Source organism: Cupressus sempervirens, chromosome 10, assembly GCF_028749045.1.
Source record: "Cupressus sempervirens isolate cs-2001-9-10 chromosome 10, ASM2874904v1, whole genome shotgun sequence".
NCBI classification, from domain to species: domain Eukaryota; kingdom Viridiplantae; phylum Streptophyta; class Pinopsida; order Cupressales; family Cupressaceae; genus Cupressus; species Cupressus sempervirens.
In genome coordinates this window covers 801,233,482-801,250,575 of record NC_143127.1, presented here as the reverse complement: position 1 = coordinate 801,250,575, position 17,094 = coordinate 801,233,482, and the positions used below count along the sequence as shown (strand labels likewise).

Below are 17,094 nucleotides of genomic sequence, written 5' to 3'. Positions count from 1 at the left end.
AAATAGAATAAATAAATAATTATTAATGATTTACTCTAACACCCCCCTTAAGTGAAACTTAGGGGAATGCCTTAAGCTCACAAAACTAAGATGAAAATGCAAAATGGGTCCCAACAATGAGGCCATGTTAGGTACCCATGTATAATGCAAAGAGATGCAACCTCTAAAAATGGGGAAAGAGAGAAAACCATGTGGGAAAAATGCTCCCCCAAAAAGAGGTAAGAACCTAGTGAAGGACTAAAGAAGCCTCTAACTAGAGGAATGTCCCATAAAACAAGAACAAGGAGTGATCATGAAGAGCATCACTGAAGCATGAAGAAGCCACAAATTCTGCCATCAGAAAGAAAATACTAATCTAAAGAATTTGCATGGAAGAAGAAGACATAAACTGAGTGTCTCTATATGGTAGATGATCCATCTCACCGAAATGCATAGGTAGCTAGCTATTACAATTGCCTTGTATATAGGATCAACCACTGAATACATAGCTCACACTATCAAACGATTGAACTAAGGATGCATTAGAACAATAGAATAATCCCCCCTTAATGTAGATGGAGTGAGATGACATGAAATTGAAAAGGTGGGCCAAAATCCTCTATAGACATAACCAAGAATGATGAGAGAGGGAAAGAGTTACAAACACCTATAAAGACATGGTCACACCGACATTGCATGGGGCTAATATCATGGAAGGGACACTCACTTGACAAAGGAAGAGGGCACAAAATGGCAACAACTATCCCCCCCATGGTGCTTTATAAAAAGAGTGCAAGTAAAACTATCTCAAAACAACATTCATGAACCCAAAATGCAAGAGTGGCACTTTATCTTAGTGCATATACATAAAAGTGCTTACAAATGATGTCAAAAATGATCAAAAAAGGAAAAAAGATGATACAAAAGATAGTACAACCCAAAGCAAAAGATCCCATGCCTTGAAAATGATCCTCAAACCTAGAACACCCAAGATATCCACCACAGAGCAAAAATACAAAAGATATGATAGAAAGAGCATGGGCTAGAATCTAAGGAAAAAGATAGCATTTTTAAAAAGGTGAAAAAATCAGCTTTCTAAAAATATAATGTTTTCAAAAAATAGACATGGGATGTAAAAGATATGCATGCTAGAGTCAAAAATAGAACTTCAAACTTCAACTACAAAAATAGGAAAAAAATTATATCAAAATAAGAAAATACCTACACCAATGTCTCTGTCTCAGAACCATCTTTTCAACACTTCTTTTGGATCAGAAAAATACCTCTATATGCTCAAGTTATGACCAAAAAATTGCAAGTAGGTCCAAAATGACCCTTGAGAGGTGCAAGAGGCTGATGATGCAAGATGATGTCAATAAAAGACTACAAAAAATTTGACAGCCTGGGGCCTGTCGTGGAAAAAGGGGCCACATGGCAAGTATGACTGATGTGACAGGGTCCACATGGAAAAATGCCACATGGCACCCATGCCACGTCTCAACCTATGAGGTGCTGATTGTATAGAAAACTCTCCACGAAATAGGTGTAGACTAAAGTAGAACTAGGGTGGAGTAGAAGTAGTGATGGTGCCATGGATGGGTAGAGAACCCTGGCAGAGAGGAGCACAACTCTGGCAGAGCTACAAAAAGGAGGAAGAGCTACTAGTGGAGGTGGCAGCAGGGTGGCTCGACGGAGGCAAGTAGGCCAGGGCTACTCAGCAGAAGCTCAGCTGACTGCAATGGCTAGTGAACTGAGCACAAGATGTGTAGCGGTGGCTACTTGGAAGCATGTTGGCAGAGTGCTTGTTTTTAATTTTATTTATTTTTTTTGCTGAAAATGTTCGTACGACCTTACGGAAAGCCATGCAACCAAATTTTTTTGCCTCTTGGAGCTCTGTCTCCAAAATCAAATTTTTTTATATGAATCCTGATTACAAATAGCTTTCTAGATCCAATGGCAGTGTCTATTTCGGCCCAAAGTGCTCCAAAAAAATGCTCTTCCCCCTGCTTGAAAAAAATTGTACATACAAACTAGGGTTTGTGTCTTTGAATTATGGCTTCAAAAAACTTCAATGAAGCAGCAGTAGGAAGGCTTTGATACCATGTAGGATTTGATGAAATCCAACTCCACAGCTCACCAAGATCACCTGCATGCAAATAACTTATTGAAGGGAAACCAAGGAAGGAAGAGGTGGAGCTTGGAAAAACCTTAAACGAACTTGAGAGAGAACATATTGCAAAACAATGAAAATAAAAAATGTGATGTGAAAATACAATGAGAGAGCCCAAATATAAAGGCCTCATGGAAGCTTGTAGAATAAGCTGGAAGGAGGTAGAAGATAAGGTTGACAACTAAGCACACTTCCACAAAAAGGTGGAACATGCTAGAAGGGAAAAAACTCTCGTGTTGTTAACAACCCATCACTACAACAATTAAATGAATGCATTAACCTAAGTAAGCTTAAGTAAATAGAATAAATAATAAATAATTAATTATTTACTCTAACATATGTAAGATCCTTAAAGTCTCTTGGACAGGAATGCAAGAGGGATGGGATGAGAGTTTGACTTTGGTTTGGTTTAAGATTTATTGACCCTTTGTTAAAGTTGTGCACATGTTTAAGGAAGAGATTAAGCTTAGCTTAGGAGGGAATTAGGATGCAAGTGACATGATAGAGGGATGTAAGTGGGATAACATTTATGAGGTGGGTTAATTATTTGGCTAAGTGAGGTTAGCATAGGTGAATGGGTTAGATTTAACTAATGATAGGATTTAGGAATAGTTAGATGTTGGGGATTTGATTTTTTGAATGATTTATTTAATAAAAGGGGAATTTGGAATTTTATTAAATAGACACAATACAATTATTTAATTTAATAGAAGAATAAGGATTTAATTGATATTTAGCCTTTGGGTTTGTCATTTGATTTTATCGATTGGGATATAGTTAATTGAATGGATTAATTAACTAGGGATGATGATTAATTAATTAAATATTTAATATTTAATCAATAATTTCCTAGAAGATGACTAAATATGATTCCTTAATGATGTAATCAGATTTAGGTGTCTACATTTTGCCCCTCTTTGACATAGTGTTGGGACAATATTATTTCAAAGAGGTTCAAACATAAATGACACAAATAAGATTTTTAAACTAGCAAAGTTGCCCCAATCTTGAATAGAAAGAGGAGAGATTGGACTATCTGATGCTGCCTTAAGAAGGTGACAAGGAGAGAAGATGAGGCTTAGTAACTTCTTGAAAAGTGACAAGCAACTAAGGTGAGTAAGAATTGGTAGATAGGATAAAAGAGTTTAAAAATTGTGAATACGAATAATAATAATAGGGTTGGCATGAAAGGGGTTATTGAAGGAGGATGGGGAGGTAGGACACCATAGGGGGCCTACAAGAGGGTCTAGGAGGGCCACAAATGAGTAATTTCTCTCATAATTGTAGCGACATATTGCGACTTGTGAGCTCTTGGTGAGAGGAAGTGATGGTTGCATAAGGATGACCAAAGCATCAGGCAGACGTGGTATAACACATGTGAGCATGATGGACAACAAACCATTCAATAGAATCAAAAAAATTTCTTTTAGATTTTGGCTTGTTGAATTTTAGTGTTCCCAAAATTGCAAAACTATGTTCCTACAAGAACAAGTTTGATGAGTACGTGTAGGAATCAATAGGACAACAATCTTGTAAAAGGGTCAAGGTGAAGGGGTAAAAGGGTCATCCTAAGAAGCTTTGGAGGGAAAGCCAATCTGAGATGAGGTTAAGGATAGATAATAGATATTATAGTAGGAAAGTATTCTCATTAGCTAGAATGTAGTCCCATGGGTTATGGGGTATTAACTAGGGGAGTCAACATGGGAACACTTGTGGGGTAAAAAGCTAGACACATTCCCACTATAATCTATAGCTGTGGGAATGCGGGGTCAAGGATGGGTTGTGAAAATAAAAACCCACTTGCAAGAATGTGCTCAAAGGGGTAGCTAAGTGGGCAAAAGGGTGTCAAGAAGGGGTTTGGTCAATACAAAACTGACATGTGTTTTTGTTTCTATGGATACAGTGGTCACTAATTATGTTGGTGTCATAGAAGTGATATGCTACAGTAGTGCAAGCATGAGAGCAGTTCACACTAGTGGACTGGGTGAGGATTAATGCGATCAAGCTTTCCCAGACCTACATGACAATGATGATGGTGTTGAGTGAGTGGTGAGAAAGTGAGACATGAACATTTCATCTACCAATAGACAAGAGGACTATGATATTGGAGGATGTTTACAAGATATTTAGACTACCAATGCAAGGCATACTTATGATGGGTGCAAGGGGAGTGATAGGAGAGAAGGTAGTGAGGAGGTTGGTGGGGCCTAGGGTCTAGTTTAGGATTTGGAGGGTGCAGTTCATGTAAGGTGAGCATTTGGATTGGGTGGTGCTAGATAGCTAGATTTATTTCTAAGTCTGTGGATTAATTTTGAGGTATATCGCCTCAAACACAAGCAGGACCGGAGTTACTTTGGCATTGATCCTAACCATCATCTAGATCATTGATGAGGGAGTCTCAATAGCATGGGGATCACTTATGCTAGCATAGATGTACAAGGACCTTTATTAGATTATATACCAGGGCACAGGGCATCACTAAGGGAGAATGTGGGCTTTTTGACCCTATTATAGGTGTGGACATGGTAGCACATTGTTGTGTTTAGATTGGTTGGGCAAAGAGATAGCAAGCTAGAGGAGCCTATGGTTTATAGTTGGGTAGATTCGCTGACCTACCACCATATCAAGGAGGTGGATTACTAGAGGGTGCAGATTGATGAGATTAGGGAAATGACTTGGAGACCATACCTTAGTCACATGCTATGGGAAAAGGAGAGGTAGTAGCAACCATATATGATCTCACCATGCTTTATTTTTTGGTGATGAAATTATATTGCTGAGTAGCATTGGCTTGACAAGGTGTTGCAATAGTTTGGATGGACACATGATATGTTAGAGGAACTAATGTGGTACTAGCAAGTGATGAGGGAGTTGGTGACCTTGTCTAGGCTACCACTACAAAGGGAGGGGTTATTCTAGGAATGGTTGGACATGCCACCACAAGATTGGGATTGGTTTTGAGAGTTAGTAGATGTTAGGTCCATACAAGGATACAGGGACCAACTTTAGAGATCAAGATCTATAACGAGGGTACATGTGACAAGGGCGATAATGGTGGCAAGGGAGATTGCCTGAGCGACGAGGAGGGGGAGATATGAGGTGATGGGGTTGAGATAGTAGGAAAAGGTGGTGGTGTAGGGGGAGGCACCACAATAGAGGAGATGGTGAGAGGGAGAGGAGGAGGAGAGCGGACAAGGTGAGAAGAGGCTACATAAACATGAGAGAGGAGAGGGGGCACATGGGCACATTGGAGGGGGATGAGGCAGAGGTTCATCATCTAGGGGAGGGGATGGTGGATTGGTGGAGAGGTATGCCTCCCTACAATAGGTACATAAGGCTACAAGCCAATTGCTTTGGGATACATAGTAGGAGAGTGACTAGCTCAAGATCAAGATAGACTAGTTTTGGAGGGAGCAAGATGCTATCTAGGGATAGTTAGACAGAGTAGAGATTGAACTAAGGGGATTGTGGCTGGATTCTTGGCACTTGGGGGGAGGTTAGAGGTAGTGGAGGCTAAGAGAAAAAAGCTCTAGGGGAGAGTGGATGGATTACAAGTTGAGAGGGACATGATGGTGGTAAAGGTGACAACCCTCATGGTACAAATGGCAATGGGGGGAGGGTTGGAGGAGTTAAGATGGTTGAGGAGAGAGGTGGAGGATCTGTGGGAGATCATAGTATTTTATAGGGGGAGATACCATGTAGCCATATTGACTAATTAGATAGAGCATTACAAGCATCCAAAGCAATAAGGGGACAACCGACATACATACAAGGATGTAAGCTGGTGGAGAGAGTGGGTGGAGTATAAGGGGATCCTAGAGGAGGGGATGGGTAGAGGATGAGGCCACCACCATCACTGACAACATCAAGAGATTTACAGAGAACCCATATGACTCTCATGAAGAGGGGCCGATGTATGAGGGCACAAATGAGTAAATGATATGTTGCATTTCTATTATAGGGTATTAGTTGGTAAAGACATGCATTTTATGGGTATAGACCGGTGTGTTCTTCTATTGATACATATACTATACGGAATTTGTATTATTAGTGGATGTGAACTATGATAGACATTTTTGTATTCTTTCAAGGTTATTCATTGTAGGATATTATATATATGATGAGCATTCTTTGGGGTGGGAGATGTGTGTTATTAGTATTGTGCCCGTGTGATTTTGTTTTGTGCCATATTTTTCCATGAGATGCATAGGATATATTTATGAGATGGACTAACATGAGTTATGTAGGATGTGATGCTTTATATGAGATGGATGATATGCATAATGTTACCCACATTTTTGATTTGGGATATGATGCTTTTATATGAGATGGATGATATGCATGATGTTACTAACATTTGTGATGCAAGATGTGATGTTATAGCTATATATGTATGAAATCATGTTGGTGTCATTTTAACAATGTATGTAGTTATGAGATGTACCGAGTGATTTATGATGTGAAATATGTAATGGTTTTAAAAAGTAATATGTATATAAAATGCAAAAAATGATAATGAAAAATGGATTGAAAAATGCAAAGGATATCTAAAATGTACTATGAATGAAAATACAATGGACAATCAATTGAGTTTTAAGGAAATGATAAAAATGCACATGATAAAAAAAGGAACATAAGGAATAATGATAATGTAAAAGGACAACTAAAATAAAATGAACTAAAGGAAGTAATGAAAATACACATGATTGAAAAGGAACCTAGGGAAATAATGATAATGCACATGATAAAAATGAAACTAAGAAGATAATGATAGTGCATATGATAACTAAAAAGGTAGTGGAAGGGGTGAAATTTTTTTTGAAGCTTGAGGGTGGGGTGCTTCATAAAGAAGGGCCACCATGTAGTTTTAAGAACTTAATATGATATAGAAATACTGGGGATATGTCAAGGTTACTTGGAACATTGAGGCCTTGTTGTCAGTATTACATAGGATTGACTCAAAAAAAATTCAAGGATTGCCCCAATGTTACACATGAATCCTAGAGGAACTAGAGTGGAAATGACATGAGGTAATCCACAAGCAAACAATATTTCCCAAATGCACCATGTGATCAGAGATGATCATATGTTTGAAACATGCAAGGTTCACATCTGATTGACTCACAAGAAAAAATGAAAAAGAAAAAAAACCTGATCAAGATCTTTCTCTCAAATTTCCCCACTTTTAGCACACCATGATATAAAGGATTGTGGTGACTTTGAGAAGGGAACAACCAAATTTCTTTGAAAAGATACCTGTAAGAACCAAAGTTTGAAATTCCTAAAATAAAAAGAAATTGAAAGAAAGAGTAAACCCATAAAAAATAACATTTTGCAAAAGATATAAGTATAAATGGATATCGATGAACCAAGATTAGACATGAGGAAGGATGTATCCTATAAGGACCCATTGATAGTATTTGGGACTACAAAGAACTTGGAAAAAATAACCTTTTTAGAATAACTCTTTGGTGACAAGAATCTCGTCGGATGGTTCTAAAAAAGGACCTTGTTAAGAGAACAATGGGCTATGACCAGAGGCAAACTGACATGAAAACTGAGAGAGATACAATGGGACCAAGCTAAGGACTAGCTCTAGGATATATAAAAAATTGATGAAGATATTTATAAGGATCACTATACAAAATCTTAGTATGATGGGACATTTAGCATTATAGGTTAGTAGTTTTGTTAAAAATGAAAAAAGATCAAGATGAGGAGATAGTGGAAATGAGATATGGTTCACTGATTTATAATACTAGGGTATGATACATGGATATGATATATAGAAAGGATATAGGGGATATGATATATGTAGGAGATGATGATGGTGTAATACTATGCATTGATTTAGATGCCAAGTTTAGGGGTTGGGATAATGATAGTGATAGCGTGGCAATGGGATTTTGGAATACCCTAGGAAAATGAGGAGATGAATGACTAGATGTGAGGAGAGATGTGAAGGGAGATGGGTGTGGTTCACTAATAGATAATGAGAAGGTCAAGTACACATGATGCTTATTGCTAAATTTTCACGATAGTACCTATCTAAGGCACTTGAATTTGTTAGAGTAATGCATTAATTTTATTTCATTTATTAAATTACCGTTACTCCATTCTTAAGATTTCATTTTTGCACTTTGAATTCCCATTTAATAATTAATTAGTAATTATTAAATATCATTTACCTCTTAGGGTTTCCCTTTTAGATTTTCTATCTCCTTCTATAAGGATTGATCTTTTGTAATTATCTCTCATTCTTTTCAGTCTGATAATATAGTTTTCATATTCTCAGAGAAAAACCCTTGCCTATTCTTTGATTTTTCTTCTCTGTGACAATTTCTTGCATGTAGGTATTCTTTAAGATTTGTGGATTTTTAATGCTCAAATCATTCATGGTATCAGAGCCAAATCTATTGTAGCTGTGTTGCATAAAAATGTAACCAAGGAATAAACATCAAGCAACTAATGCACATTCCTACATTATCATGCAAAACCTCAAAATATGAAAGAAGACATGTAAATAAGCAACATGAAACAAAAAAGAGCATAAACACATTCAAAATATCACTATGCAAACCTCATGAAACCACAAGTGAAGATGATTTCATCACTCATGGGATGTGGTTGCTCACAAATCTAGCAGCATAAAAATGAGGTAGATAGTAGATGTGGAAATGAGGAGAGGGCTCTCCTTTTATAGGAAAATGGATGCAACGGATGGCTAAGATCAAATGCAAGATGGAGGGCTAGGATCCCTCAGGATTGATGAGGTGTCAATGAGGTGGAGGACAAGTAGACTCCACATGGATTAGGTTTTTGACCATTCAAAGGGGGCAATATGCTCACACATGTGTGAGCAACCTTTGATGGTGACATGATCAATGAGGTGTGAGAAGCATGGTTTCTCACACATGTGTGAGACAACTTGATTTTCATGCAAGAGGTGTGAGAAGGATGGCTTCTCACACATGTGCGAGACAACTTGACTCTCATGCAAGAGGACAAGTGTGCAAGAGGCATGCAATACATGAGGGATAAGGAAAGTGTGAACATCTCTCACACATGTGTGAGGATTCCTCACACATGTGTGAGAACACACTTAGGATTAAGAGGTGATTAGCTAGGATTATTAGGAAAAGAAAGCATGATTAATGAAGTGGGTTGGTTTAGCATGATGGGTTAGGTAGGCTAGTGAGGTTAGGTGAGGGTTAAATGTAGGAGCCATGTGCTCAAATAGGATTAAATGCAATATTTAATTCCTAGTGGGATTAGGAGGGAATTAATTAAGTAAATGACATATTTAATTAAAGTGAAAGGGGTTAGATGCAAGGGGAATAGGTTAAGATTTAAATAAACCTTAGTTTATTTAAATCAAGGAAAGGGGAATAATTTAAATAAACCTTAGTTTATTTAAATTAGGGTAAGGCAAAAGTACTTAAATAAATGCAAATTTATTTAATTAAGGTAGGGGAATTAAATAAATAATGAATATTTATTTAATTGGCTAGGAACGGGTTTTGGACAAATTTTGGTGTCTACAGTAGCTTCTTCAGTAGTTGGAGAAAAAGAAGAATGGGTGTTTGACAGAATATATCTGGCATTTTTTGGGCTTTTTCTATGAAAATGGGTGGGTCTGTAATTTTTAGAGCACTTTGAATCTAAACAGACCTCACAGTTGGTCAGGGTATACTTTACAAAGAAAAAATAATAATCTCCATTGACAAATCACTCATAGTCTCTCAAACAATGTGTAAAATCTGGGCGAATTGTGTTATTTTAAAACCACAAAAAATTTATACATTGGCGAACAAAAAATAATAATCACAGTAAAATTTTAATTTTTTGGGTGAATCATTTCATTATATTCAAGGTTAAAAAAAATATATGCGAAGTCGATGGCATCAGAGGTTCACAAAGGGTTTCATCAGTTTAAAGTTGGCAGTTGCGAAACTGTGAGAAAGGCTTTAACAGGTCTATCACAATGTCACTGTCAAAGTGAAAGTTAATAGTTTGTGTGTTGCAAAATTGTGAGGAGGGCAGAGATCACATCATCACTAGTTGAAAAGATGTGTGTTGCAAAACTGTGAGGAGGGCAAAGATTGCATCATCGCTAGTTGAAAAGATGTGTGTTGCAAAATCGTGAGGAGGGCAGAGATCGCATCATCGCAAGTTAATAGTTTGTGTGTTGCAAAATCATGAGGAGGGTAGAGATCACATCATCATCGGTTGAAAAGATGTGTGTTGCAAAACTACGAGGAGGGCAGAGATCACATCATTGCTAATTTAAATCATGGTGAACTTTTACGTTGCGAAGTCATGAAAAAGGGAGATCACACCATCGAATTTTTGCAGCGGTTAAAGGGAAAAGACTTCTAGCAGCCGCAAGACCATGATGGCAAGTATTTTCATGTTTTGAGGTTCTAATAGAAAGATATGGTCATCGTACAAAGCCATAAAAATTTAAGATAAAGCTATCTTCGCCACTTCACACCGGTTAGAAGGAAATGGGTTTTCACAACTGCGAGACCGTGATGTGAAAAGTTTAAGTTTCAAAGCTATGACAGAAGGGGAATCTCATTGGAAGAGGATATAAGGCTTATCACAGGATCACAAGGGTAAAGTGAATATTTGATTTAATAGTTGCAATAGCCCGAGAAAAGAAAAAGAAGGGTTTCATAGTTTGACGAAAAGAATTCAAAGTTAAGTTAAACTGCTTGCGATAGAGCACAGAAAGAAGGGTTTCACAACTCATAGGATTTTAAAGCTTGAAAGGACAAAAGAACATGTTCTCAAATCTATTATCTGATTCCCAACAGTTGATGAGTTGACATTCTAAGGAAAATGAAATAAAGACTGACCTAATGTGGTACTAAGGTACTTACTACAGGTCGATATCCATGCACATGCAAGCTTTTAAAAATTTTAAGTCATTAATGTCATCACCAAGTTGCAGAAAACTAGTACTACTATAAGCTAAACATCCAAGGATTATTCAAGTACCAGTTATCGAAGCAAAAGGTTTACAAGGCAAATTGAATTCTCAGACATCTAGAGCTAATAGAGCCAAAAGAATTTGCAGTAAGATCAGAATGGTAGAAGCAGAATTATTAGTAAAGAAGGGCACTGGAGAGGGTAGCAAGGTTTCATTGTCTACCAAATTTGTGGAAGAATGGTTGAAGATTCTCCCTAAATCTTCCAATGCTCAAAGTGCTAATGTCCACACATTTAGAGATGCTTACAGCTTATGTAGAGATGCTCAAGTACCGTACACCAATGGAACTGAATTGTTCTGGTACTTTTACAAGAATAGGGTGCAGAAGGTTCCTGTCTCAAATCCATGGAAAAGGAACCTGGGAAAGTTGAGAATGCCAAAGGTATACGTGGATGTTGACCTTATCAAGGCACTGGTAAATGCATAAACCAACCACTTGGTCCTTTCATAGAAAGGATATGAGCAGTCTCTGTAAGTTAAGTAAGGATGCTTTTGTTGAAGCATTTGATTTGCAGGGTCCCATGTTAGTTCCTATTAACCTGGAAAAATTGGAAGCAACATTTGAGAAACAAAGAGATTTCTATACAACACATGCAATGGTGTGACATATCCCAAGGGAAAATCAAAACAAGATGAAAGGAGAATTCTCGAAAATGGTTACTGATTTTTATACCTTTGTCATATTTGTGTGTATACTTTCAGAAAATAGTTTTCAGATTGAACAAACTATTGGGAGTAGATGGATCCATGGATGCCTCCCCAGCATTGTATGTGATAGCTCTATACATTCAGGACCCACATAATAATGTGGGGTATGATTTTGGAACATTCATTGCTGATAGTATTCATCAGCAGATGGTGACAGCTGAGCAAGGTGGTCTTGATAATTTCAAATTTCTACATTACTCGTTGCTTATGCATCTCATCCTCTTCTACAACGTGGGCCATGTGGATTCTAGTTTCATTGAAGCTTTGGACAATTTCGGAGTGGCATTGCTTGTTCAAAGATGGACAAGATTATGGTAGAGGTTCTACTCTTTTTCTAATTCCCTCTCTTTTTATAATGATTTTTTTGCAACTATTCATAGGATGTTAGGTTCAAAATTGGAAAGATTACCTAGGTTAATCAAGAAGATTGTTAGACCAACTATGTGTTTTGATGATGAGGGACCAATTGATCATGATTGGGGTAGTGCCTTTTTGTTAGGAAACTGTACTGTGATTAGAATTTTTGGTTGTTCCCAACCCCCTCATTTCTTACCAAGATATGTACCGGAGAGGGTGGGTGTAGTGGAAATTTTCTGGCAGTTGTTATCCATGAATAGAGAATATCTAGGGCCAACCATTAAAAAGGGGTCTAAATTTCAAAGTAGGGGATTTTGAAATTGGTAAAGAGGCCATTGAGGAAGTTGATGCCTTCCTAAGAGAGTTAAATTTCCCCACTACCCCCACTAGGGTTTATGACCCATATAACATTGTTACAAGTTCTCTTAAACAAATGAGGGGTTATAATGTCATCATTGGAAGGAAAATTTGGGAAGAGGATGTCATTAGGGATGTATTGTATGAAGATGTCTGTGCTGATAGGATGCAGAAGTGGAGAGAAATCCTCTCAGTAGAGGACGAAAGGAAGAAAGTAGATCCTAATTTTTAGGGCTTCTATTCTGATTTAACCTATTTTAAAAAAATTGATAAGTCTATTGAGGAGTTCGATAACATTATGGTTCAAGTTCCTCAAAATGCTAGAGATAGGGTAAACCATTCTTCTCCAAAGGCAGATGTTGTATTGGAAATTAGTGATGAAGAAGACCAGCCTGGCCCTTTAGATTGGGATAAAGGGGGAAAGAAGAAACAAAAATTGATTGAGGTTCCTGAAAAGGCTAGAGAGAAAGCCTTACAAGTGCTTCCAAAAGGAACTAGGTATTTTGATGATGCTAGAAAAAAGTTCTTAATTGATCAAGCTACTGAAGAGGAGAGGAGACCCAATAGTTTAGAACTATAGTCCATGATGCTAGATGAAAGAATTATACAGGCTCAAGAATTCATGAAGGATGATGATTTTATCAAGAGTGAAGAATTCAAAAGTTTTTTTTATAAAATCAAATAGAATGAACTTTCTTTGCATGTAAAAATTGGAGACACAGATGAAAAAGTGACTGAAATGGTGCAGAAGCTCCAAGCGTATGATCCTAACAGTGAAAGCCTCACTGTAGAGGAGGCTAGGGAATTGGTACAAAGGAGTGGTATGATAGTTTTTCCAGGATGGGATATCAGTTCATCATTCTTTCTTGATCAAATGAGGAGACAAGAAAAATCAATCTCTTATGAGGAGATTAATCCATTTGGTGAATTTCACGGGGCAGGATTTAATATAGACACTAAGACAATGGCTGTTTAGAGTGTAGCTACAGAATCAAAGAAGCCTACCTTGATGGAAATTAAAGAGACATCGAAAGGTAATGCAATTTTCTAGAATGCACATTCAACTTCTTTAGATCAAATTTACAACCTCCAAAACACTACTACTATGCTAGACAAGAACAAGATTGATATTCTTCAAGAACAACTAGTGCAGACATATGAAAAGTACCTTGACACCAGGAAGAAGTATGAAGAGGAAATGAGAAGAACATATGTTCTGCAACACGCTTTGGAGGAATCAAAAAAGGAGAATGAAGATTTGAAAAGAGAAGAAAGGTCACTAAGAGTAAGGGAGGTACAAGACCAAAATATTCAAACTAACTAGATAGCAGAAGAACCACATCAAGTAACACATATGGATGTGGATGAGTTTGAGATTAGCAAGGATGCAAAGATCAGGACAATGAAACAATTTTTGATTCATAGAATCACTGCTTTAAAGAGAACCTCTATAAATGTAGATAGTATGTACATTACTCTGTAGAGTAATGAATACCAATGCTCTGAGGCTTTATCACTATTATCTCCATTGTTTGCCCAGTGGGGGCCATACATTCAATTCTTTGATAGGTTAGTTCCTTTACTCACACAGAAAAAGGAACTACCTAAGGAGATCATTGTTCCTATAAGGAAAATGATACATCAAGTTAAAGAATTGAATTGATTCATCATTGGTAAGATCAAAGCAGTAAGGGGAAAATTGAAAAGCATAGCATTGGGTATCCCAAATTTCATTCCAACAATTTTGAACAATGAACGGTATGTCAAATCTTGGCAAGAGTGGTCTGAATCTTTTGATCTAATATTAGACCATCCAAGATTTATAGCATTTTCAAGAGGTGAATCAAGTGATCAAGTTGTATATGATATGATTGATATGACATAAAAAATTGAAGTAGATATGAACAAAATTACTGGAGAGGGTAAAGCCATCACAAATGCAAAATGGACTAAAAGCATTAGTTAATTAGAGGCAGTTAGAAATACAACATGGCCTGTTGTGGATATAGATATTGCCATCTGGGAGGTTATAGAATATATCAAAGCAATCCCTTCAGTAGAAGATGATTAGCACAAAAGATGGTGGCCTCGGGGAATCAATTGGAGGACAAGTGTTGCAGAAGAATATCAAAGAGAAGTTGTTCATCATAACAGATTACCTTACCTTTGTGGTACATCTACTGTGGGTAATGCTACAGTTAGAACTGGAAGACAGGCTTAATGATCACTTGCCACTTGTCACATTTTGTAATTGTTTCCCCTTTTTCTGTTAAAATATGTCACAAAAGGTTTCAACAAATTGTAATGATTATCTTAATTGTTGTTATCTTTTGTCTTTTTTAATGAATCATGATGTAACCTTTGTAAGCCTGAAGCTTGTTGCAACTCAAGTGATATAAATATGAGTTCCCAAGGCTTAGAAATGGTCCCATCTGTTGTTATTTTTCAGATTAAGTATAATTTTCTTTAAGAGCAGATATTGTTCCAACTCTATGTATTTCAATTTTCCATTATGTTTTGTAGTTAGTAGTTCTCTATGATATTATGGGCTTTGCACACATCTCTATTATCTCTTTTTTTATTATCAAACAACTAAATCAAGAGAAAGATACAAAAATAACATTGTGTCAAACCTATTTTCCTAATCAAAAACATTGGTATTACAATATGAATAGAGTAACAACTAACAAAAATCTTGAACTCAAATCAAGAGAAAGGTACAAAAATAACATTATGTCAACAATAGAGTAACAAAAATATTGAACTCAATTTTTGTAAATTGTAATTGCAATATGACTGAATAATGAATATGGAAGAACTAAAGTAGACTCTAGAGTATACTGTATACCTATAAATCCCTTAGAACTGAATGCTACATTACTAAATCACAATTCACTTCATTGACTTAATCTTAAATGTGATGCTTCTATATCCCATATGGACTCCAGAATCTAGATCCTAAAACTGAAGTCTGAAAAGTACTAATAGTTTCCTCTTCATTCTGAATCGGGTTTTCAAAATCCGTAAAATCTTCATCTTCATTTTGACTTTGAGACCTAAATTCATCATTTATGTTGGAGTCAGCAATAGAAGTAGAACCACCATCTTTTAAAGTGTTGCAAAGGCCTTGTCTTTCACGTGTGGAATTCCAAATGGCCAATGACCTATCATAAGGAAAATCTCTAACATTGTATTGATTTACAAACAACCTCAAACAAGTTTCCAAATTTTTGTCTAGTTTGTTTCTGACATTTGATTTCAAAAACCCCAATGCACTGAAAACTCTCTCATCTTCCACCGACCCTAATATCATCGTTTGACATAAATCAACAGGTTTGAAATATTCTGATATTGAAGTATGTAATACTTCACTTTGACTTATCAATTTCCAAAGCCTTGTTATTGCACTAGGATCGAATGGATTCTCAAAGTTTTTCATTTGTTTTTTCATACACAATGCAAAAAGTTTACTTTGATTTTTAAGATTATTTGAATCTAAGATTCCTTGTACTAGTTGTCCATTGCAATCTGTATGCTTTGAAAACTGTGTTATCAATTCATCAAGTTTATTATGAAACAAATTTTCATCAGTTGGATTATGTCCAAAGTGTTTCCAAAATTGAGGAAACAAACAACTCATGGCTTCAAGAATTTCTTCTCGAGGGAATATTTCACTAATCTCACTTGAAAGTTGGAAGGAAATAGACTTCACATTTTCACTAACAGATTTAACAATCTTGTCAAAATCATCCTTTCTAACTGGTAGTACTCTGCCTCTCTTGGTTGTTTTAGATTGGTGCATTGGTATTTCAAATCCTTTCACAAACACACATAGCTCATTTTTCCCATTGAATTGTAAAAAATTTTCAGCATGATTCAAATCTATAATTATCTCCCACCTTGAAAAAATTGGGCTATGACTTGAGAGATTTGAATACAAAGAATCCAGAGCCATGCATGTCATTTTACGTAAATCAGAATACTCATGAATATACATAGTTCTGTCTTGGGCTTTCTTAACAAGTTTGTTCATTAAATCTAGCATGGGGAGAAGATTGGCTAAAGTTAATAGGTTATCTATATCACTTAACTTATTTAACAAATCAGGAGCTCTATCCACTGTAAGGCGTTGGTCATATAGAACTCCAATCAAGGATTTATATTCTACTATAACTCATTCTGTTGGTCCATGCAAAGATATCCATCTGGTCTCAATATCCTTGAGAATCTTATTTCCTGCTGTTACTCCCTTAGAAAAAATCTTAAATTATGCGAAGTTTTTAGGAATTTTGCAAAAGTACGAGTGGAGCTCATGGATTAGATCTTCAACTTTTGACATTGTAGGAAAAGTACTTACAATTTTATATGCTAAATTCATCCGGTGGGCCATGCAATGTATGCCAAGCATGTAAGGTGCAATACTAGTTTTTAATCTTGCACAAAGACTAGTCCTTTTCCCTTGCATTACTGTAGCTCCATTAGCTTTGACACACACTAAATTCTTTGCAATTGTCAAGTCATCCATACC

The 17,094-nt window shown here is 36.5% G+C and overlaps 1 pseudogene; it reads left to right on the top strand.

Moving 5' to 3' along the window:
* The first annotated feature begins 1,562 nt into the window (after positions 1-1,562).
* The window catches only part of LOC149536345 (amino acid permease 6-like), a 76,267-nt pseudogene continuing 60,735 nt past the window's right edge, over positions 1,563-17,094 (top strand).